This window comes from Ambystoma mexicanum, chromosome 9, assembly GCF_040938575.1.
Source record: "Ambystoma mexicanum isolate Mex_15411 chromosome 9, UKY_AmexF1_1, whole genome shotgun sequence".
NCBI classification, from domain to species: Eukaryota; Metazoa; Chordata; class Amphibia; order Caudata; family Ambystomatidae; genus Ambystoma; species Ambystoma mexicanum.
This window is the reverse complement of record NC_090931.1, coordinates 1,245,938,938-1,245,965,708: the sequence shown is the minus strand read 5'-3', so window position 1 is coordinate 1,245,965,708 and position 26,771 is coordinate 1,245,938,938.

Here is a 26,771-nt window from a genome sequence, read left to right as displayed (position 1 = left end):
GTAAATATTTTACTCCTGCTAATTCATCAATGCATTATGTGCCTTTTTCCACAGTGCTGTTAGAAGTAGGCATAGCTGAATGCTACAGTTTGACTTAAGCATAAGGGTATATTATTTTCCATGCAGTGCTATCAGATGCCATGCAGTCCCAAAATATTACACCTAGCAATACCAAGTGGGAGTTAATACTACTATATGAATGTTTGACAAGTGCACCAATGTATTGTGTGTCATTTACTGAGCTGCTGTTAAAATATATGTATAGCTGAAAACACCAGTGTTGCTTATCTATAAAGGTACAGATTTGACCAGATGCCATATACTTGCAACATGTTAAACCTCTAACATCATGTTCCAAGTAATAATCCTATGGAAATCCTCCCCGAGTTTTCCCTCTTTGCTAAAAATGTAGACATGTTGCCAATAGCTTCAGATTATTGGTGCGTTAGCAGCCTCAACATATTTACATTTTCCATTTTCAATAACTTCTGCTACCATGATGCATGTGATGCCGAATTACTTAAACTATTGAACAATTGTCAATTGCACTTTACAGAAACAAAAACGTTACCTGAACCATCAACAGAAAAATAACCTCTTAATTTGAAACAAACTAAGTATATTTATGTACCATTTATGTCACATAATTGTAATAACTGAACTGTACTGTGCATTAGCCTAAAACATCATTTTACGTATATAATGTTGCATTATAAATATTGTCATTCCATTGCAGCGTTTCCACATGTTCCCATTACACCACAACACTTATCCTTATTCAATAGCACCACCACTACCTTATTCACTAATACCACCACTGTTCACCACACTAGTACAAACACGTTATCACACATTCCCCTCCACATACCTATTCCAAACAACACTTCCCTATTTCAACGTAACATTTACCAAAAACACCACAGTTCTACAACCTCTCACTGTAACAACATCTACTACCACACCTTTCATATATACATCTCATTCCTCTTGTTACTACCATGACAAGCTGTGTCCTCATCCCAGTAATAAACATGATTCTACATTTACTTTCCTGCACTACTCTTTCTTTCAACTCCCTTCACTACTAACAACTAATTAATTCATTTGTATACTTCACAATCCTTACACTGTTTCTCATATCACATTCCTTAAAAATATCTCCGCCACCCTCTTCCTCATACCATTCACCGCACTGCAACAACATAATCCAACACTCCTCTTCCTAGTACCCAACATGTATTTATATATTCATATTCACAACACTATCTCGCCTATAACTTAAAAAACACACACATTCCAACCATTACTAAAAACAGATTACTTCAATTATCTTTACCTCCCTCTTCACCATAACACATATATTCCATCTCTCCAAATATTTCACTCCATACCTCCCACTATCTAAGCATTTATCGTCCAGATCCCACTACACAATCATACAGCACTCTTTATCCATCCTCTCCAAATACACCTTCACATCCCTCATCTCTGTACAATAAAACACACATAAACCTACTAAAACTTTAACATAAACCCTTTCTTTTTTCTAACAGATATGAAATAATGCCTACTAAAAGTCAGTGCCACACAAATCAAAGAAGAGATAGAGCAGATAAAAAATAAAATCTATATAGTCACCCTCCACTAAAATAATATATGGAAAATGCAGAAGCAACAGAACAAATAACTGTGCTCTTGTACAAGTAACCCACCTCTTAAAGAAAAAATTAAAACCAAAATGTAGCAAAGAAACCACAGCTCAAAACCAACCTCAAACTATATCTAGCAATGTCAATATAGCCACGGTACTACTGTCAAAGAAAACTATTTTCCAAAAAGAAAGTTTGGTGCAGAAATATTAGCCATCTCTTTCAAATAATCTGATAAGTCAAATTCTGTACTTAAAACTACCAAACAAAAATAATCCTTGAAACTTTAATTGACAGCCCATTCAAAGTAAATAGAACATGTTTATACTACTTTTAAACAGAATTAAACAACAGTAACTAAATTAATATAAAAAATACAAAAACAACTTCTAAACTTGCACTGTGTCAATATATAAAGCTTTTCCAACTTCTGTACAGATAAATGAAGTCACACCAGTAGTACAGAACCATATTTCAATGAAGAAGCATATAAACAAGAACAAAGAAACCCAATGACCATAGTTAATACTGGATGAGACTATGAAATACTAGCAGACACCATATGGCAAAAGAAACCTTAATAGAAAAATCTTTCCCAACACATTTTCAATCAACTGTTCCTTTTGTCCGGACAAGTTGTCCAGTATACAAATGGACCACCTGCAAGTCAATGTGCAATGTATGCCAACAGACATTCAAATGCTTATGACAAGGCCTCAATCATTATGTTAAAATAAAAGATACAATTTGAATATAAACTTTGCAAACCATGGACTCCTGCCCAATGTGCATCCACACTGAACTCCGAGGACATTCAATAGTCTGCATTTCAGGAACGGCTTGTATAAATGCCTTCCATCACATACAAATATTAGCTAGGCACCATTCTACAATGCCAAATCTTGTGCATAGATTGTACAATCCAAATGTCCTGCTGCAGAACTACAAATACTAAATGATGTCTCCTATATGACACATACAAAGTAAATATTTTGGAACTGAAGAGTTAGAAAATACAGTTCGCTCAGAAAACATAAACCAACAACTTTCCAACAGTAACCTCCTTCCAAACACATACAAAAAGAAATATCAAAGTTTCAAACTACATTGGCTAAAATTCCAGACAAAGTATGTGTCTGTTGTTGCAGAACATTTTGTAAAACCGTGCACAAATAGTAGATATTGCATATCAAATAGAAGAGAATGGGGATCACAATGGTTCCAAATAGTGTTGTATCTAACAGCAGAACATAAATACATACATACACAATAAGGATCCCTTAACAGTACGCCCATATTGCAATACAAAGCATGATAATAACCAAATGCCATCACGGATTATCAATAATAACGTGGAAATATCTCCATTTCCACAAGCCTTCCAAAATCTTAACCTCTCTGAGAGTATGACAATTCAAACAGTACACCCATTCCAAGCTATATTACGTCTCCAACCCAAAACTGTCAAATTGCCTCCATCAGAATTACTCAAAGGTATTCTTGGCAAAGTAGTATACTTATCAATTGACCGTAATGAAAAGGTAGAAACACTAGGAGTAGGATGGCCAGTACAACAGTACAACAATCTTTGATTGTACTAGTTAATGGTCTGCCAACGAAAGACAAAAGAAATTAGAAACAACTACTTCATTTAAACAAAGTTAAAAAAGCCATAGACTATCTTAAAGAAAACAGTGCGCAAATAGTAGACATTGCATATATAATAGAAGAGAATGAGGATTCACAGTGGTTCCAAATAGCTGTGTATCTAACAGCAGAACATAAATACATAAATACACAATAATGATCCCTTAATAGTATGCCCATATTGCAATACAAAGCTTGATAATAACCAAATGTCATCACAGATTATCAATAATAACGTGGAAATATCTCCATTTCCACAAGCCTTGCAAAATCTTAACTTCTCTGAGAGTATAACAATTCAAACAGTACACCAATTCCAAGCTATATTACTCCTCCAACCCAAAACAGCTGAATTGCCTCCCTCAAAATTACTCAAAGGCGTTTGTGGCAAAGTAGTATACTTACCAATTGACCGCAATGAAAAGGTGGAAACACCAGGAGTCGGACGACCAGTACAACAGTACAACAATCTTTGATTGTACTATTTAATGGTCTGCCAATGAAAGACAAAAGAAATTAGAAACAACTACTTCATTTAAACAAAGTTAAAAAAGCCATAGACTATCTTAAAGAAAACAGTGAATACTACAAAGATATAAACATAGAAGAAAACTTAAAAGCATGCAACCAAGTATTTGAAGATGCACCACAAATTGGCCAATTACAATTTGTTGATCCTATTACTATGGACAACATTTTAGATCAGTACACAATTTACCCACTATATTCGAGAGACACCATGGAAGATACATTAGAAACATAATCAATGCGTCAAGCCAAAAAGTCTCCAATGAGCATATGAGAAAAATGTGTCAGCACGTTGTTTTCCATTACTCATTCCTACAGGAAAAGGAGGAAGAAATGATCAAAGACCCATACAAATCCCAGCATCAGAATATCGTTCTCTACAAATGTATACTGATGATCCAAGATATCGGGAAAATGTAGAATGCATTTTCCACCTCTTATTCGGGATCAATGCTATGGAGCTGCACACACTAAAAACAAGCACCCACTTCTTAAACATGTCAGCTACTGAACTTCTTCCAAAGATAAAAGACACAGATGAAGTGTTTCAGTCAAGAATACAAATCTCTTGGCAACTATGCGTGGTACAAAAGAATACTGCTTCCAATGTCATGCTGATGTACATTGTATGTTAAGTAACCTAAGCCCACCCACATGGTTTGTTACTTTAAGTTTTGCAGAATATGCATGGGAAGACTTGCATGATTTTCTATGTGATGCAAACCAAAATAAAAAAACGAATATACATAGCAAGTCCAGGAGAACTCTATTCCCTTGTTCATGTCAACATCTCAAGATACTTTCACTATGCTGCACTTCATCTGCATTAAAAACTGCCCTCCACTCTTCTTTTGGAGAACGACTTTCAATCCAGAGGAGCACTACACATCCACATGCTTTTGTGTATAAAAAATGCTCCCAAATGTGGCCATGCCACTGAGGACACGATTGCACTATTTATTGAAAACTACATTACCTGTGACATCCCTTCAGAAGACATACAAAATGACCAACATACACAAATCATACTTTTCTAAATACATAAGTGTGGCAAATGCTGCTGACGGTGATATAAAAACAAAGTAAAAGACATTTACCAAATGTCGCTTTGGATTCCCTGGACCAGTTTGTGCAAAAGGTCAAGTAAATAGTTTCATGCCTTCTGTTAAGCACAGCGTAAAAGGCAAATCTCCAAAAAACACATACACCATGAAATGAGGTGAGGCATCCAAGTACATAAATGATTGCAATCCTACCATTGCCCTCTCGTGGAATGCTAACATAGACATTCAATATATTGCAGACAATTCAAATGCCGTTGCACAATATTTCACAGACTATCTCACCAAAGCAGAGGAGACTGAGCTAAAAGACCTTTGGGATGACATATCCTCTGACAAAACCCTTTCACAAAAATTGTACAGCTTTTGTATCAAAATGCTGTCAACCCTGGCTAAACCTTGGTCCAGCTTCATCACGAAAAACAGTATTGAAATCATATCACAAAAATTGAATTAATAAACACCATGTTTCAAGCCAAACAATCTAAACAAGATTTGTCAGTGCTCACATTAAAGCTAAATGATGCACAACTCACCATTTACCTCTAAGTCACTGAAGAATTTGAACATGGCCTAATATATGAATATAAAACTTGCACTTGTAAAGATTACAAACCTCTGCTCTTGTATGTAAGTGGTGAAGCTGGTTTTGGCAAAACCGCCTTCATTAAAACAATCAGGAAACTTGTAGAAGAAAAAATAAACAACAACCTTTCAGCTGTTATAACAGCCTCACAGGTCTAACTACTTTCAACATAGGAGGTGTGACTTTATACAGGCTACTCATCCTCCTAGTAGAGCACCAAAACAAATCAGACTCCTACATATTGGGCCTCATTACGAGTTGAGCTGTAGGGGATACCGTGCACTGGTAAGGAGACTGTTGCCGGTAATCCCCTACCGCCCGATTCCGAGGTCCCCTAACGGGAACCACTAGGGATGTGTGGTTGGAACAAACGTCCCTTACAGGTCCCGTTAGGGGACCAGGGTGCTAATTACGGGACTGCCATTAGCAGTCCCGTAAATAGCACCTTCCCCATTCCCATTTGAGCCCTCTGGGGGCTCAAATGGGAATGGGGACTGGTTGGTGCAATGGGGAGTTACCGGTCCCGCCAGGGTCGGACTAGACCGGTAAGTCCCCATTGCACCACACCGGACTCGGTCCCGTTATTGGTGGCAGTCATGGCGCAAATAGCGCCATGACTACCACCAATCTCAGAATGAGGCCCAATATTGTCAGCAGAAGCTGTGACTGAAGTACACAAAATTCTACCACAAATGAAAGTTCTATTAGTAGATGAAGTAAGCATGGTTTCCAACCTCATTCTTGCTTTAATACATCTAAGAATGCAGCAAGTCCTAAAAAATGATAGCAAGGAGCTCATTGGAGCAAGACATTGTTTTTGGAGACCTTCTACAATTAACACTAATCAAAGGCCAATCCATATTTAAAAATTTAGGATACACAGAAAGCTGTAATGCATTTGACAGTATTGGCAATGTAAATCTGTGGCATAATGTTTACTAGAGAGAGCTCACATTTTGAAAAGCATTAGAACTGGTCTGCTTGCAAAATCCATAAAAAAAAGTAGACTAATACATGAGCTGAATGGTGTGACAAGTCAAATGACATCATCCCCAAAATAAGAGAAGAAGACTCAGCCCCCACCCCAAACCCAGAAAGACACTACAAAGAAAATGGATGTCTTGTGAATTTAATCCTGATATACCCTATGGGTATTTGTATTACTGTAAGGTGAAACCAAAAACATGAGAGACTGGGATGAGGAGGCCACGGCTAGAAGAAAAATGAGCGTGATATTTGTTTTCAGACTTTAGTCCCTTTTCTGATTCTGATTGTTGGAGGGGAAATGGTAACCGTAGTGGTTGTGGAGGCAGGAAGAGAGAGATTCCTAAAAGCGGTTTGGGCCACTGGGATAGAGATGGAAGTCAGGGAACAAGATGGCGCGGCTGCCAGTTGAGAGACAGGAGAAGAGGCTGGCGAGTGATTATAATGAGGTAAGGCAGGTGAAGACTGTGTCAACCGGGAACAGATTTTGTGCTACGCAGGCAAGAAGAAGTGAAATCCAACAGGCATGAAAGACATAGAAGTATCAAAAGGAAGCAAGCGTTGACACAGTGTACCGGCAATGTTGTTGGCAACTCCATGCTGACCCGGGGAGGCGGCTGTCAGACAGAGGGTCTGTTTTTCATCTCAACTGAAGGTCTGATCGGCAGGAGACTGATTGAGAACTTCATTGGGACACAAACACACTCACCAAAGAGACTCGGAGACACCAGCATGGATAACATTACTGGGTGGCCGAAGACAGGATCCGGAAAGCCCCAACTTTTCTGGATGGTGTCAGCAATGCAGGATAGGGACTAAGACCCTATAGAAGATGTTGAACTGCTAGCAGGCAATGCCATTCTGCAGAGGGGTAAGCCGCAGCATGGAGGGGAGGGGACAACACAACTGCACATTGATCAAATGCAATTCCAGTCTCCCTAGTCCCACCGATATTGGAACTTGGATAATGGCACTGGGAAAACCAAATTGACAAGCCTACTAGGGAGACCTAGGATAAAGTGTATAACAAGGCTGGCGAGCAACAAGGAAACCCATTTAACATAGTGTTTGGACATCAAGCAAAATGGTGTGAGGAGAACACCTGAAGGAGAGGACAAAAACACACTTCTTGCCCATCCTGATTCTCGATGCCTGAGAAAAAGAATAACGATAAATAGTATTAGGGTGGACAAAGATAAGACACAAATTTCAAGATACTATTGACATATTGCCCTTGTCTAGGAAGAGGGAAGACAAGGGAAGGGTTTTGTTCCCCTGGCATACAGTGAAGACCAGGGAAGGGTTTGTTCCCTTGGCACCAAAAGAGCAGGGACGGGTTTTGTTCCCCTGGCACACAAAGACCAGGAAGGGGAGAGTACCCTTGCCATTTATGGAACAAAATAAGAGCACACAGGAATCATTACGTTTACTAGGCAAAAAGACCACTTCGTTAGAAGACAGGGTTCAGGAAAACAGACAATATATTATTTATTTTCCCTGGTAGTAGGTTTGAATACTTGAGTGTAAGGGTCAGAAAAGGTTTTGGACACATGACTGTGGACATCTTTTTGTTTTTGCTTGGACGACTGATCCATTAGTTTTGTAGAATTAGGGACAGAAAGGCCTTTTTCCCTACCCTCTTATTATTTGAAATACAATTATTTGAACAACTTAAGACTGTGTCAGTCTTCTTACTCTGGTGCCTCACATATGGTGGGATGTGATCTGGCTTACATAAACCAGTGATCCTCAGCCTTCTCCATATACTTCCTTGTAAAAGACGTATATGCTTATAACCATTAAGCAGTTACATGGACCAGACTTTCAAATAGAGGTCTCTCCCAGAGAATTGGTATCAAACCTCAAATACTTAGTATCACTGAGAAGAACAAGTGCACATAGTTCAGCAGAGGCTTCTCTTTTATGGACAACCCATAGTAGATAACAACAGATCATCAGACTACGAAATAGGTCCCAACAGAAAGTTTAACCTGGTTGCTAGACTAAGTAACACACTATCATCAATTGGGCTGTTTGCATTAAACCTAGTCTATCAAAATCCAGAAAACAACTCGAAAGAGTGGTTTCGAGAAGCATCCTAGTAGAAGGGAATAGCTCCTAGTACCTCTTAGAGGGACCCCTTGACACCGATGAACTCACTCAGAAGTTTGAGGAAGAAATATTCTCATTTGGCCCGGAACCTAGTCTGATCATCAGCAAAACCCAGTCAGAGAACATGGCCACTTTGGAACCTTTTATTCAGTGCCTGGCTGACCATCAAATACAGGCAGAACACAAGTATCAGGAAGGTCTTTAAGGTCTTGACAGCGTCCTGTCCTACCACATGGAATTTTACAACTCTATCAGGAAGTAGAGGATTTGGGGAAATAAATTCAGGACTTTGAACGGTTGGCCCAACAATTTTGTTGGAGTGAAAAGGTAAAGACCTACTACCTGGCACAGCAACTAAAAGGTGAGTTACAGGCAGCCTACCAAAGTTGAACCCACTGGGGACCACGACTTTTACTTACATCAAAGAGGGATTATTTCAGACGTCTGGGCAGATGCAATACCTTTACCACAATAAGTTCATGGACTTGAAGCTCACCCCAGGAGAAACCCCAGTGAATCTAGGAACCCAGATACAGAACACCTTGTCCCTGTGGTTGGGGAAGAAAACCTGGGAGGAAATTCTCAAAACCATCTCTGGAGCAGTTGGTCGATAGTCTACCACCCTTCCTTTAAAAACCAATTCTCCAACTGATCAAGGCAAACCTCACGATCGCCATAGAGACGGACCTAGGCTTTGCAGAAGCTAGTAAGTAAATAAGGGCTTTATACTAGACCGAGCAGGCTAGAAAGGAAATAAGACCAGCTCCTTGCTCATTCTCATCCCCCAAAGGGAAACTGAGACGGGCTCCACCAGAGATGACTCCAAAGATATTATATGATATGATAGGTTATTAATAACGCGCTTAATACTCAGAGGTTTCTAAGCGCGGACCCAGGTAGCGGATCCGTGTTGCTCCATGTCATCTTGCTTCCAGGGTGAGCATGTTACCCCTGAGCTATCCTCCCGAACCATGGCATTTATGACCTTCAAACCAAGACCTAAGGAGGAGGGAGAGAAGAAGATATTTCCCCTAGAGTATTAAGGATGGCTAAACCCAAAGACCAAACACCACCCCTGCTTCTATGCTTTGCTTGTGGTGAAAAGGGACACTTGGCCAGGAACTGTCCAAAGAATAAGAAGGAAGAACCAATTGAAATCGACAGACAGGAAGTTCCTGGGAGGATCTAGCAGAGCAGGAAGAGGACGAGACAGATAACCTCACCAACTGTTTCTCATTACCAGGGACAATACAAATCCATGAAAGGGCCACTGTGAATGGGGTAGAAATGATCACTATGGCAGATTCTGGTAGTAAACAAACAGCAGTTAGACCAGTTTTAGCTAATAGCATTTCAATTGGAGTTGACAAGAAGTATTTATATTCATCACAGCTCCTATTACTGTATTTTATGCCATTCAATAGTTTCATTCATGCCGGTTTTGTGGCTCTTGGTTAGAAAAATCAACAGTATTTCCTGTCTTGTTAGCCTTTGTTTATCTTGTTGTGTATTATGGCTTTGGTATAATTTGATGAGTATTGACGACTTCACATCATCACAGGTATGTCCAGCCATCAGGATAATACTTTATTCCTGATGCAACATTTATGTTCTCCAGTGCTGACTTTGATAGGTCTTTCAGTTTTTCCAATGTAGATTGTTCCACATGGGCACCAGATAACATAGATAACCCATGAGGTGTTACAATTGATGAATTGCCATGGAGTATTCAATCCAATGTCTACCATTGTGGTTCTCATTGTAAAACTACAGCATTAACAATTACCACAAGCGCTGTGACCCATTTGTCTGCTTAGGCCCCAGGTCTCCATAAGGGTGGTGGACTGTCTACTAGGTGGCTCATAAATGATAGTCTTAGTTAAGAGTTCCTTCAAGTTCTTCTTTTAAATGCACATCTTGGGATGGCAATTGACTTGGTTCCTTTCATCAAGATGTGCCGGTTCTTATTGACTATTCTCTTGACCTGATTGGACATTGCATTAAATGTACCCACGAACACGATACAGTCCGCTGACTCAGCTTTTGGTCTGTTTTCCAATAAACCTTAACGGTTGTTATTCGAAGCTCTTTTAAAAGTTATTTTTACTATTTTCTTAGGATATCCTCTCTCTTTTAGATGAATGCTCAGTATTTTTGATTCCTTCTCAAACTCTTCTCTATTAGTGCTATTGCGTTTCAGCCTTAGATATTGTCCCACTGGTAGGTTCTACCCGACATTTCTGGGATGGAAACTGTCATATACCAGAAGTGAGTTCTTGTCTCTAGCTTTATGAAATGGTTTCACTTTAAGAACCCTTTCTTCATTGTCAGCATAAATGGTGATATCTAGGAAATTCAGCTCTACCTTGCTAGTATTCATTGTACATTTCAAGTAGGGGTTTTGTTTGTTGAGTCTCTCTAAAATACTCATCAGGTTACTCTGCCAGATAACAACCACGTCATCAATATCTCTTCCAAACTGTTATTCTTGAAGGGATTATCCTTACTCAATATCTTACTTCTTTCAAGAAGTTCAACATATAGATTAACTAAGGTAGGTGCCACAGTCAATGCCATGGCAGTGCTGTGTATCTGTTGGTAAAAGCTATTGTTAAACTGGAAATAGTTTTCAATGAATGCCATCTAAGGACACCACTGAATGAAAGAATTAGGAGTGATACCACCTTGTCGCTTAGAAAGCAGATGTTCTGCTACCATATTAAATGTCGCTTCCTGTGGTATTTTAGTATAAAGTGAAACGATATCCAAACTTAACAGAATGTCAGTTCGATTATCAAAGGGGTGACCTGATGATACTCATAGGGCCTCATTACGACCCTGTCGGTAAGGCAAGAACGGCACCGGTAGAGCTACCGGCGCCGTTGTTGCCTCACCGCCTCATTACGAGTTCTGATCTCAGGGCCGCCTTGTACGCCTGGTCAGACCAGACGTGCAGAGCAGCACCCGCTTGCAGAACAGGATGCTAACAATGGTCCCATCATTAACGGGACCGTTGTTAGCATCCTCCCCATTCCCATTGAGCCCTATGGGGGCTCAAATGGGAATGGGGATGTACCGGGTCTGGGTCCCTCGAATGGGAAGTACCGGGCTCGCAAAGGTCAGAATGGCCCGGTAAATCCAATATTTATGGGACCCGGACCCGAGTTTGGGGGTATCCATGCTGCTAAAAATGGTATGGCTACCACCAAACTCGTAATGAGGCCCATAGTATCTCGTCGATAGGACGGTATTTTGATGACAAAGCCTTTCAGAAATAAATATGCATATTTGGCTAATGGTTCAAGTAACAAGCCTGTGCCTGACACTATTGGCCTATCCGGCGGGGTGACCAATGTTTTATGGATTTTCAGTAAGGTGTAACATTTGGGTATATTGGGGTTTCTTACCACCAAATACTCTGCTTCTTTTTTGGTTATCCGATGGTGGGAGTAAGCTTTTTGCACCCTGCTAGTAATAAGGGATTATAACCGTTCTGTAGGGTCTGTCTTGATTTCTTTCCAAAGGAGTTGTCTTTTACTTGTCGATCACATAAACAAATATAATTGTCTTTATCTTGGGGTACCACCACACCTCCTTTATCAGTTTCCTAATTAGATAAGTTTTACTAATTAGAGTGCGGTATGACCTCAGTGAGTTTACGGCTCGTCGTTCCTTACTGCTTAGGTTATGGAAAACCTTTCTATTTTTCAATTTCTCTTCCAATAGTTCTACCTCTGCCAATACACATGTCTCTTAAGCAATACATGCCAGACAGAAATCCTGCCTCCACACCACCAACAGTACAGCCTTGCTGTATGAAATGCCAAGCCTAATGCTGGTACACTCCCATTGTAAAGCACCATGCTTCTCTTGATCTAGGTTTCCGCAATAAGCAATAAAACAAGAAAACAACAAAAAAACACACGCACATGTTTGAGAAACTCACCTTATATGTTTTCCAGTGTCCCCCTATGATGGTCTGTTAGGTACTACAACAAATATCAATTTGATATTGTATTATCATGTGCAGATCACACCAATAATTACTGCTCTTTTGAGACAAGATTCAAATATGCATCTAGCATACATTTGTTTAGCCTCTATGATGTAAAATATGACTTAGGGTATTCAGGTCCATCCTGAAGTGCCAGTTGGAGGGACGCAGTCTTGTCTGTGATTGTGAGTTGTTTCAGAGACAGGGTGCTTAGCAAGCAAAGCCATTTTTCCTGTATTTTCCCTCTAGCAGTTCTTTGTTGCAGTTGGGTGATGTTGTCCATTCTGGTGGTGCAATGGCCTCTGGAGATGGTGAGTTTCTCACCCAGATAACATAGTGTTTTGTTTGTGATTGTGTTGAAGGCGATGCAGTCAGTCTTGTACGTGATGCTTGCTTGGTGGTGTAGGTGGTTCTGTTTCTTCAGGTTGGAGGTAAGATGGTTGACCTTTCTTAGATCTGTGATGAGGCATGTTCCAGCTTGCTGGATGGCTTTCAGAGGATCCAGTGTGGCATTTTGGAATACTGTGAGTTGGTGGTTGCCACCATACATGTGGGAGATGACAAGGGTTTAGGCAACTGCTCTGAAACTCAAAGTAGGGATAGAAACACATGACTATGCAGAAGAGTGCAAGGTGGTTCTATGTTTCCGAGGTCTTCTTGAACATGCAGGCTCCAAATTAGAGGTCACAGTTGATGGTAAATCTGAGAGAATTTGCAAAGGGAGAAAGTCCAGGCATGAATCTATTCAGCTTCATGATGGTCAGACAATTCTTTCCTGCCAGTCAGCCAATTTTGACTTGTGCATTTTGGTTTTGTTCATGCTCGGTATTACCTAGCCTAGAATAATCAGGTGTTTGTAGGATTGAGATTCAGGTTGGTGCTTAACATCCATGCTTGTTTTATGACAGGCTATATGTCAACACAGGTCTCCCAACAGGAAAGTAAGAAAATATGGGTGATTATGATATATATATATATATATATATATATATATATATATATATATATATATATATATATATATATATATATATATAATATATATATATATATGTTACATATATAGCAACATATATACGTAGCAACCCTGTTGTTAGGGTTAAGTTGCTCACCCCATCGGAAAAACAGTCTTTTGGAGGCTTATAACTTTGGCCCCATTTGAACAATCATTACGCAACATCACAAAAAAAAGTATACAACTACCTTTGAATTAATGTCTGAAGTTTTGTTAGATTTCGAGAAGGGGGAAGTTATACGTTGGTCCCAAAACGTTTGTAATCCGGATAGACATGAACCGGAAAACCTTTTGCTTGCACCTACAGCCTGAAGTGCTGGACTGATTTGCAACAAATTTGCGCGACAAGCTGCGCCCTGGTCCCAAAATTGTGCTTTTGCAAATTTGAAAAAATACATCACGCAGATTTCCCAGTGGCTCATACGGACTCTAGGAATCTCTCTCTTCCTGCCTTCACAACCACTGCAGGTACCTCTCCCCCTACAACAATCAACCCACCCAGCTCCTCTTTCTTCTAGCCACAGCCTCCTCATCCCAGTCTCTTGTGTTATTGGTTTTACATTACAGTAATACAAATAACCATAGGGTATATCAGGATTAAATTCATAAGGCGTTGATTTCCTTTGTAGTGTCTGGGTTTTGGGGTGGGGGCTGAGTATTCTTCTCTTCTTTCAGTGACCATGTCATCTGACTTGGCACACACCCTTCCCCACAAGATTGTGGCTAGGACGGACTCACTCTGGGTGGACTCGCCAATAATTCACCACAAGACCAAGCAGGGCTATCCTCCCTCTCATTATCTTCTTCCCTACTATTGAGTGGGGAATAGTTGATTAGTATGGGATTGAGCTCTTGGAAAAAGTTGTTAAAGTTTGAGAAGTCTGTCCCTATAATAGTTTCCTTGTGGAGTCCTGGAATGATGGCCTTGTTAATTCTCTCTTCGTGGTTGCGGATCTTAATGATCACTGGGGTCTGATGATGCACTTCTTCATTGCCATGGGCACAGGTAATTTGCACTGGATCTGTTCCTAGCAATTCTTCCCGATATATGAAGTCTAATAAACGTATTAGCTGCTTTAGGAGTGTATTTACAGAGGATGCAATCTTGTGGGTCCCGTTTTCTGTCTGGAATAAATGTAACCATGATTAGAACAACACTATGAACTTCTCCTTTATTCTTATTTACCCTCCAAAATGGCCACTATCGATGCCGTTGAGGATCACACAGATGCAGTCTAGTTATATTTGATTTAACACATCAGTTGAGACTACAGCGCAGTAGAATGTTGAGTGCCGAAAAGAGTGAGGAGCCGGAGGTAGTGACACAGGCTTGAGAGGTTTAAGTAAGTAAAAACGCTAGAACTAGCTTTCCTTTCAGTCATTATTATACTAGATGCTAGCTAAAAGACTGGTGATTTTATGGCAATAACTTATAGGTTTAGAGTTACTAATGAAATTGTATAAAACTGGAGACTTTTGGTCACTAATTTCTGGTCCACACTTCAATGCCTTTTCAGGTAGGAAGCCGAGAGGTGGATTAGACCCCTAGACACACAACTATTGACAGTAATACAATATGTTAGTGCATGAGGGCACTGTACAATGAATTAGGCAACTCACCTTTGTCGAATAATTGATAATCGAACATTAGGCACTACTAATAAGTTGCCCTTGTGTTTGTTCACATTCACATTACAGAGCATCACAAATCTATTGAGAGCAAGATACACCATTCTCAAAGACTAGCGGCTACACAAAAATCAATTGGAAACCCCCTGAAGAATTCACCACAATTGCATTTACCATTGTTTGTATGTTAATGGAACATGTTGGGTGATTAGGAGCTATATTAACCATGCTCTATGAATTATAGGATTGTTTAGCTTTTTGTGAGTTTGCTTTAGGGTTTTATTGCAGGATTGTTTTTGTGTTGTTAGTAAATAGTGATGTATGTGTAATTTATGTGTAAATGTAATCGGTGATGTCTTGGTAACTCAACTATGGTTGTATGACACAACAGTGTGGAGTAGTAATAGTATGTTTTTTCAGTATATTTCTTGTGTTTTCTTAACACTATGATATTTAAACAAAATTGATGATATTTTTATATAAATTAGGGTATATTGAATCCTTTTTCCATTCTTAGCTGCTCTTATTTGTGATTCTCTGTAAATAGAGTGAACTTCTGCACCTCGTCATTGTGTTAAGTTTCTCTTAATTGTAACCAGGGTTGACCGGGCTGCTTACCACCCTGGAGTTCCCCTTAATTGTTCAAAAATCCACATATTTTGTGTTCTGCAAAACTGAAAGATTTCAGGAGCATGTCACAATTCTGCGGCATTGGGTTCCAGATGGTTGAGACATGCAAGAAAAAGAGAATTTTGAGTCTTCTCTTTATTGGTTAAGGTAGACTCAAACATTTTGAAGGTTTTGATAGTAGAGTCATGAGAGCCTTCATAGGTGTGAATTTAAGCTGCCAAACATGTTGAAGTTCTGTTTGCGATTGCTTTGTATGTGATACATGCAGTTTTGAATTTGATCCTATCAGGGAGGGGAGCTGTAAGAAACCTGAAGGTGTCTAACTGACTAGTCCCTGGGGATCTGTCATCCAGGTGGCCAGGACATGGCCAGTTCTTTGGGGTGGAACAGTGTGGGAGGATCACCTGGGTGAGGGGTCTTCAGGGAGTGAGAGTGGGGCTCCTGATGGCGAGACACTTTATTCCCCCCAAAACACATTTATTCCATCCTATCAGGTAGGATACCTGAGAACTGTAACCCACCACCCCCATTCCTACAGCCCACTCTGGAATAAAACAAACCAATACCAAAGCATTGTACCTGACATGGTCAGGAAAAAGTCAGGCAATTACTGTTAACAACTCACACCTGACTTTTTATTTATGGGAAAATGAAAGGGAGTATGGACATTAGCTTTCCACACAAATGTCTTCATGTGCTGGCAGCAGTCATATCCATGATTCTTGGACACCAAAGGTGTGCATGAGATGTTTGCATTGTGGCATGTCAAAGCTTAGTCTAGAAGATCTGTCAGTACTCTGTTTTTTTCATGGTCTCAACATCATGCCCTGGTACTACCATTCTGTATATGCTTATATTATTCAAGAAACGTGTCTTCTTGAATGCAATTGCTACTCCTCAATGGTCTCCTCTCTTAGGGCATGCATACTCTTTGAGACACTCTCCCTCTCTGCCCACTACTTTACTGCAGACTCATATTCTGGGACCTTCGTCTCCTGGGATTGACCACCTCCAACAAAAGGCTATTCTTAGTAATGCCCATTCCATTATTAATCATGTAATTTAGCTATTTGAGTTTATTTCTACTTATGATGTGATTTGTAGTATTAAAATGTGGCGGTTAGGAAGAATTGTCATTTCTGTACTAAATTCCTCCAACCCTAGAGACCCCCTGCTCTTTTTCTGGATTTAGGACTTTTTAATTTTAGCTACTGAGTGATTGGGAACTTGTTTCACTCTCTCTCATGTGTTTTTACCTGATTTGGATTTTGTCTTTTGACTGTTTTTGGAGCAGAGGTACTGTTTGGGGTTGGGGGTACTTACCTTCTTGCATTAAATTGTGCTGTCTCAATTGAAACTTGCACCTACTTACTTGCTGAGTTGATTTCAACTCCCTTTACACAGGCTTAACAGTTTGTGGCCCTACAAGTGATGTTTTCTGAACTCTCTAACATTGTGCAATACTTTTTATCCAAGAAGTGCATCAGATCCATAGACTGTGTCCATATGACTTTGGCTGTCCTGGTTCCCTAAAGACACTCTTCTAAATCCATTGACTTTGATATTGCTTCTCCCCCCATAGGTTCTGGCTTGTTAAACACTGTTACTGCTGGGAAAGGCTTATCTAGACTTCATTGGAGGATTCAGTTGTTCTCACTTATTCTGAGAATCTGTTCTATCCTTTTTGCTTCCCTTACCATTTCCTTTCTGCAACTCTGAATCTGCAAAATATGCTAGTGTAATATATAAATGCAAATACTATCTTTGTGATTGAAGTCACCTCCGGTTGTAGGAGAAGTGTTTGAAGCATATCCAAAGATTATTCACTGGCTTGTTTGATTCTGAAAAGTAATTTCAAAAGTTATTTGTATTGTTACAATCGTTTGCCTTTTTAAAGTATGTTTATTTAAAACTGATGTTAAATAAATAAATAAATAAATATTTATAACGGAAACCTTGAGTGTAAGTGTTACTTGAATACTGGTATTTACGGATTTCAATTGTACAATTCTACAGCCCACACTTACCCCTCTTGAGCTAGGCCCGACTGCTTAGTCACACTACAAACTTGTGTAGTACAGACCTCTACCAAAAGGTGGGTTACCCAATACCAAGCAGATAAGTCTTGTGTAGTCTCACAGAGTGTGACTGCACCAATTCTTACCTAACCGTGGTTTACTATTGCCAGAGGCCCAATTATTGCCTTAGCTGTCCATCTGACTTTTCTAATTATCATGTGTCCTGAACCACAGCCAAAGGTGGAAGGATAACAATTATTTTGTTCACATTTTTTTCATCTTGTTACCACTTCTTTCCCAACAATTAATTAGAAGTAATCATGTCTGAATTATTTGCTTTTAGGCCTGCACTATCATTTGCGCTATGGTTTTCTGATCTGTGCTTCTTTCATGCTTCACTGAGTAAATCCTCTTTTGCAGGTAAGCTAATGAATTATCTCGATCACCTCCTACTTTACTTTTCCAGGTTATTTCAACCTTTGGGCTGACTGGCCTTCTCTTCCAGCTGTACAGTCTCCTTATGAAAATGTGGTGAATTTTCATTTGTCACAAATTCTTGAAGGAGTGAGCCAAAAAGCTAGCCAAAAACCGGGCACACACTTTTTATTAATTTTAGCACCACTAATTTCATAACAGTTTCACCTGCTCTTCCACTATCTTGGAGAACCATATTGTTTAACATTCTGCTCCTGGAATCTAACCCACCCTCATTACTAGACTTCTCTAGAGACTGGAACACATCTGAGCTGAACAAACTGCGGTCTCCTTTGGTGGGTCAATGTCTTCTGCAGTGCGTGCAGTGTTTTTCAATTGATGTAATCCAAGAAGTAAACACATCTAGTCGTGACAACTTAATTCTGAGTAAATATTTTCATGTTTTGCTGTGGACCAAATCACTCCAAACATCTCACATCTGAATTGGTGTCTTTAAAAAACCTCTATCAAATATGTGGGGCAATGCTTGTGATGAGGCTTTTCACCCTCAGCCAAAGAACACATTTGTTATAAACAGAAAACATGCATAAATGCCATCATTTTAGCTAAATGCCCTTAATGATTTTCCCACATTGAAAGCACAATGAAGCCACAAAAAAGTGTTGTGATTGTCAGTGAATTAGTGCCCCCTTCAGCTTGCTACTTACACATGATCCCTTCTATTGATCTATGTGAAAAGCTATTTGATTTATTGATAAGATGGAGAATATCCACGTGTCGATGTATCTGCTCTTCTAGTTGTTGCTCTGCCTGTTTTATGGACTGGTTGGAGCCCAGTCTTACCTATATTAAGGAAATTTGACTCTTAAACCCCCTCTCTGTGAACACATTTCAGGTCAGACTTGCTGTAAGTTAGGAGAACCTTTAGAGACCTATCTGGGCTCCTTTCTTCAACATTGTGTTTCTGTGATTGGGCATGATCTGCTCTGCATCCTTAATTCCTCGTTATCTCTGGGGGAGGTTCTTCATGTGTATTAATCTGTCATTGTTACCCTACTATTTAAAATGTCTTCCCTTGGCTCCCATATGCTTGATAATTGCTGGCCTGCATCCCAGCTTCCTGCTAAAATTAATAATTAAAATTATGGAACCGTTTGGCCTACTTTGCCATATTCAGGACAGTTTTAATTCATACTATGGCACTGACCCAGGCATGGCTGTAGTTTTAGACAATATATTGAACAAGTGTGATGCCCTGTGGAACTGAAACAACATTAGTTTTGTGTTTCTTACAAGAAAATTAGGTTTGGAGAAGAGACTAGAACTGCATTCTTCAATGAATCATTGTTCAATTTTATTATTGTTACATAAAAAACATCTTAGAAGAATATTCAATAAAATGCAGTACAATATAATTTAATTAATACATAATACATTTCAAAACATAAGTCATGAATTTCATCAATAAGGACCATGTTTCTGCAAGTGGAGGTCTATATGGAACAGTGTACAAAAGGTTTTTCAGACCTCCTAACATACAATTTCCTTAATGAGAGTGATATAACCACTCTTGCTGTTAGTCCACACACAATAATCATCCAGATTGGCATAAAATGGTGGCGTTGTTGTGGGACTTCCCTTTTAGATCTGTCAGTGGCCTTCAACACAGCTCCCAGCATATGTCTTCAATGCCTTTCTGGGGTAGGAATTTCTAGCATTTCTTTCTGTTGGATTTCTTCTTCTTGTCTGCCAATCTGTACCCTATCACTCCCGACACTAAGTGTGTTGGGTACCTCAGTGTTTAATATCTATGTGCTATCATTGGCTTGTTTGATTGAGTCATTTGGTTTCACCTTTTTAAGGTATGTAGATGACACCCAGCTCCTCATCCACTTACATGGAGACACACATTTGGCTATTTTTCAATACCACTTGTCCGCCTTTTCAGGCTGGATGAACGCTAACTATCTCCACCTTAACATGGAAAAGGTGTAGGTCATGATGTTTGGTTTTTCTGATTTACTATGCTGTCCATATTTTGGGCATCTGAAAAAGGCACCCGTCCTAACCTTCAACAGTTGTAAGGAAAATTGGAATTAACTTGACTGTAATCTTTCTCTTCTTTCTAATATTAACTATGTTGCTTCTATTTGAAAATCCTGCAGCACATGTTGCTATTTCTCCATCTCTATTTGCTTGAATTTCTACAGCTTCTGCATGCATTAAATTGTGAGTAAACAACAAACATTCTTTAGTTCTTGGTCTCCCTGTTTACAGTTTCAAATAGCTTTGTATAATTCAAAATGCTCTTGATGTAATATCCTGTCATGAATTCAGAATGCCCTGTCCCCATGATTCCAACTAGAAAGTCTATTCTTCAATGGCAGCCAATTGATGGACTCTGTGGGCTTCTGGTGAGCTGCTGTTGTTGTAGCTCCAGATGCGGCAGTAAGTGCTTTTCAAAACTCTTTGGAGTGGATTGCTCACTTTTGTCTATAAAACATTTTCTATCTCGGAGGCTGAAACTCCATGTTATTTCTCGTAGCCTCTTATCTGCTTATCTTAATTTTCTGGCTACATTGAGTTTCTTTTCTCACAAAAAGGAGGTTTGATTTTTCAATATCTTTCGCTGTACAGCACTAATAATCGCTCTCTTATAAATGGTTGCTCTCCTGAAATATTTACAAAAAACCTAAATCACTGTTCATCTTGCAGGTCTTTGGATAGCTTTATAAAGCAGTTTGGGCACAGGCCCAATTCAAGAAAATACATGTGCTGTATGTCCTCTACAAATGGCAAACAAATATACCATATTATATACAAATAATATACATTTGATAATATACATTTGAGGCATTCAATCTAGCTCCCACGAGTCTCCATAGCACAAAGGTAGTATTCCTGTATCATGTGTTTCTGTCTTTTCCTAACTATCTTTCCTTTCCATGCAGTGATCCTGTCTTGCTGTTCAAGCTGTATCTCCAGGCACCTTATGTGCTGCAATAATCGGTTTGGGGCCAGCATTTTTTGTCTGCATACACTTGCAAGATGCATTGTGCCCTTTCTCCATCCCACTCATTCTCCCCCTTTCCATCTCTCTGCTCTCCCCCTCCACGGTGCTCTCCATCTTTCACATCTACTCTAACTGCTTCGCTATCACCTATCATATCGCGCTTTCTTTGTCTGGAAGGAAGAAGTTCAAGAAAGATCTCCTTATCTCCAATCCAGGCCTGCCCATTGCTGACACCTATGTCAATGCTTCTTCCAGGCAGACTGTAGCTGACATCCTCTTTGTCGGTCCATCTCTGGACCTTTTGATTCTCCAGATGGTCTTAGTCTTCTCCTCTTTCTCTTATTCACACATTAATGGTAGAACACGATGGGATGTGCTCTTGGCAAACTTTCCATACTCTAGGGGCATCATTAATGTCTACCAGGGCTATCAGCCCAACTTTCTCCTTTTTGATAGGCATCTTCCATTTCTCATGAACCCCCCCCCTTCTCCTGACACTCCCCCTTCTGCCACCACTCTGGCCCCTTCACACCACAGACTGGCATACTACATTCCTGTACCCCTTTCAGAAGATGTTAAAAGGTGGAAACCAGCTCCACTTAGCTACACCCAATTTTCACTCTGCCGTTAAACACTCCTCTGACATCTGCCATCTCCTTGAAGACCTCGACCTTGACGTCCTCCCCCTCACCAAGACATGGTTCACTGAAAGTTCTGTCACTATTTTTGACACCCTCTTACTGGACAGCTACAAGATCTTATCTAAGTCCACACATAACCAGCTTGGGGGCAGAGTGGCCCTGATATTCCTTGAATGGGGCCCTTCTGCAATCATACCCAATCAGCCCTACTCCTCCCTTGAATGCCTCGTCTGCAGGCTTGGTGTCTCTCCTACCCTCTCGCTGACTCTGGTCACCATCTACTGGCCACCTGGTCTAGTCTCCCTCTTCCTCTCAGACTAGTCTTACTAAACATCTTCTCTGCTGGACTTCATCTCCAAGATTCTCTTCACCTGAGACGTCACTATTTACCTTAACTCTCGTGATGTGGCCCTGGACTCTTCTGCAGCCTCTGTGACTCTCTTTCCCTCACCAGTCTTCCCTCTGGTCTGCCGCACTCTGCCAGACACACCTTGGATGCTCTCATCACAGCAGACATCCCCATCTCCAACCTCTCACCACACACCTTTCCTGGTCTGAACACACCCTCCTGTCCTCTCACCTGGATATCTCGGGTCCCTCGGCAAAGCCTCTGCCTGCACAGCCAGTCTCCTCCTCCATCCTTCAACCGATGAAGCAAGTGTCAGTGTTAGTTTCAGTGGCTGCTTTTGCCACCACTTTCATTCCCCCTCCCACTCCCGCCGTTAACTCTCACACTACACCGCGCTTGCTAACCTTCATCTCTCCATCTGCAACACTCTGGACATCCTTGCCCCTGTCATGAGGATCCACATGAAGCCTGCCTCCAAGTTCAAGACCTGGTATGATTCTGACCTAGCCGCTCTAAAACGGAAGTGCAGAGTTGCTGAGCGGAAGTGGAAGTACATGCTCTGACAAACTGGCCTGTTGTGTGCTCCAAAGGCAATACAGACTATCCTTCACTCGTAGAAGAAGGCCTATATCCAAGCCTGCATTTCTGGTTACACTAACAACATGGCTGAACCATTAAAAATCTGCAAGGAACTCGCCAATCATTCTGCAGTCTCCACCTCTCCTCTGTCACCCAGACTACATTCACTGCACTGGCCTCTCACTTCATAACCAAAAATAGGGACATCCTGTCCTCACTCTCCTCTTCACCCTCTACCTACTCCATCACCAGCCCTCAGGCCTTCCTTGGCCCCCTCTACCCTACCCTCCTACTCTGCTCTTTCTTGCCCATACCATCGGACGAGATCTCAAGACAAGTTGTCTCTATGAAAGTCTCCTCCTAGCAGGTGCTCCCTGCTCCTCCAGAACTATCAAGGACAACATTGCATCCCTTGCTCATTTGCCTCTGGCTCATTCCCAATATTCCTCAAGCACTCCCTTGTGCACCTTATCCATAAAAAGCCTTCTGCCGACTCCTCCTGTTCAGCTAACTACCGCCCTATCTCAATTTTCCCCTTCCTGAGAAAACTCTTGGAGAAGCTGGTCATCTCCCAGATGATACACCACACTGAATCTGTTGGTGGTTGTCTCCACGACCACAAGACTTGTTTCAGAGCAGCCAGAGGGATGGAATCTGCACTCCTGAACAACCATGACGACTTGCTCTCAAAAATCTCGATTCCAACTCTCCTTCCATTCACATTCTTCTTGACCTTTCCTCTGCTTTTGATACGGTCACTCATGCCACCCTTATAAATCGGCATCACAGACCTGGCACTGGACTGGTTGACCTCCTTCCTCTTGACCAACCTTCCTAGGTTCTACTAGGCCATTTTCTCTCCCCATCACACTCTCCACCTGCAGCGTCCCTCATGGCTCTATCTTCTCACTGTGGCTCCTCAACATCTACCTTGCCCTCAAGCCCATTTGATCTCCACCTTGTCTTCGCACTTCCAGTGTTATGCAGACAACACACAGCTCTCCTTCAAGCTTGACTCCACTTCTTCCTCTTCTTCCTCTTCTTCCTCTCTCATACCTGACTCTCTGAATGCATGGTATGGTGTGCTGCCAACAATCTCTGGCTTAATGCCAGTAAGATTGAAATCCTTCTCATGGGGAAATCCTTCTCATGGGGACCACAACTCCCTCCTTCCCTCGTACAATCTGACCTCCATGGGGTCCCTCCCCTCACACTCTTGTGGGGCAAAAAACCTTGATGTCATCTCCGACTCCTCTCTCTCCTTCACTTCTCACATCATTGACCTTGCCAAGAAGACCCACTTTCAGCTGCACCTCCTCAGAAGCTTTCTCCATTTCCTCACCTTCCCCGAGAAACTCACTGTTTCCAGAGCGCTGGCCCTCTCTACGTTGGACTAGTGCAACAGCCTCTTCAAAACGTATCCTTGGCCTCAAGATCAGGGATGGCATCTCTTCAAATCTAAAATCTCTTCACTTCTCCTGGTTGTTGCAAGGATCAGGTTTCTCTGCATCATCCACACAGCTTGCTGTGGCCTAGGACTGAGCAACCTCCAACTCACTCTCCCTAAACACCTCCCTGCTTTAGCCCTTTGGTCTTCTAGCTCCACCTCTCTGCCGATCAGGCGATCCAAGCAGAGAGTAGTGGGGATAATTCTCTCTTCTGCAGGAGCTTTCCTCTGGAATGGCCTCCCTGCCTCTCTCAGGCTTGAGTTGGATCTCTTTAAGTTCAGAAAGCTTCTCAAGACCCTGCTTTTCTCGTCTTCCTTCCCTCTCTCTCCCTCCCCTGATAATGTCCCCCTGTGCCGCATTTTGACTGTCTCACTGGTATCCTTCTGAGTCATACAGGGCCCTCCTCGCCCAGTCTACCACAGCACTTTGAAATCTCCTGAACCCTCATATCTGACTTGCCCTACCGGGCCCACTCCTTCTGTACTAGCCCGGTGGGGCCTACACCCTGACTGAGCCTGATCCAGGCCTGTCCTCGCAGTTAGCATGTGGACTGTCATTCCCTCCACTCTCTGCTTTCCCCTGGAACTTGTCCACCTATCCTGTCCTTAGAACTCGCCTCGGCTGGTGTCTTCACCCCCAGCCCCCCCATTCACTTGCATGCTCTCCACTCTTCCCATCCCAACTTAGCATTAACACTTTCTGATTTGACCGGCAATCCCCCCCACTCCCCTACACTTCTTTACTGCACTTGCACTATCCGAATGACACAAGGCCTAGTTGGAACTTTTTTTTATTCTTCATCCCTGTCCCCCCCCCACCCTTTGTTGTCTTGTGGTGACTTGACACACCATCTGCTGTATGGGTATTAGCATAATGTCAGTCAAATTTAATTAAATATATATATGGGTTGGGTAAGGGTATATATTGGGTTGAGGGGAAGTGGGGGAGCTGTGGGGCGTCCCCCACATTTTAGACCTAAAGAAATCAAATAAATTCGATGCAATGTGATTAGGTCAAATGTTTTAGCTCAAATAGACCCAAAATGCTGTATGGGCGCATTATAAATCCCCAATAAATAAATACAAATAAATACATTGATTGGCTGCTCCCTGGCCTTTCCATGCAGAGCAGCTTTCTAAGAGTGACATACTGCATGCTTTACTTTGAATGTATCTAATATAACTCTTGTGTTAAAATGGCAACCACCCTGTACATAGACCCATTTAGTATTTTAAATCCTGTCCGTCTTCTTTCTTCATATTTGCTAGATGGAATTACAATTTTTAACAAAACTGAAGAGTGGTCAGATTAAAATACTTGCAGAGTATTACAAGCTTGATATCATGTGTTTTCGTTCCTCTAAATAAAACATAATCCATTTGGAGTAGTCCTTATAGCTTCTGGAATTAAATAATTATGCATAAATTGCTGGTTTCAATACCCTCCAGTTGCCAGTATGGATATATATATACCCATCAAATGTTTAAGTGGCTTTCTACTCATCTAATATTTAATGGACTTGATTGCCATTGTAACTTGGAACTTGGAACCATCAATGTTATTGACAGAAGTCTTCAATTCCTCTTTAGGCGTCTTCCTTTATGTTCTACCATTCTCTTTTTTATGTCATGTTGAGTTTTTTTTAAGACAAGATTTGCAACCCTCTTAATATGACTGTACTGTTGAAACAATAATACACTGCCTGGGCCAGTGAGGGGTCAATATTATACAGCTGGATCTGCTGCTAATGCATTTGCTGTAAAAAAAAAAAAAGAAACATAGGTCTGACCCAATTGTCTAATAGTAGTAATCTTTTTCTTGGAGTTCCTGACATTGACCATTGAAAGTCCAAGGCATTAATGTAAGGTTGCTCTCTCTTATTAAATGTGCAATATCATGTGTAATGTGTTATATTTATTCACCAATCCCCCAACAAAACATACGTTATCTATGCTGTTTTCTCTGTGTTAGCTTTAGAATTTGTCATGCCCCTCTAGGTTGCACTTTCTCGACTTTGCAAATTCAATGTTTTAGTAACACACCCACTCAGTTTTCTACATATTTGTGTGCTGATGATTTTTGTGGCCACCTCTGTTTCCTCAACCACTTTCCCCAGGAAATCACCTCTTATTGGTTGTCTGCTTTTGACGCTGCTTGCTTCAAGGCTACCCTTCCTTTCCCTGAGGGTGTTCTAATTAGAAGAAATGTATATTTACATGGCCTTAGCCCATAGGAAGAGCACTTTTTGGGCGGCTTATAACTTCGCTCCCCGTGGACGAATCCTCACCAAATGTATATGGCTCATTCTGAATAGTTTTGCAAAGTTTGGTGAGGTTTGGTCAAGGGGGGGCAAAGTTATAGGGGGGGTTACAAAATGTCTTTTTTTCCATAGATTGAATGGAGAAAAATCTTTTCTCACACCTACAGCCCAAACCGTTGGACGGATTTTCACC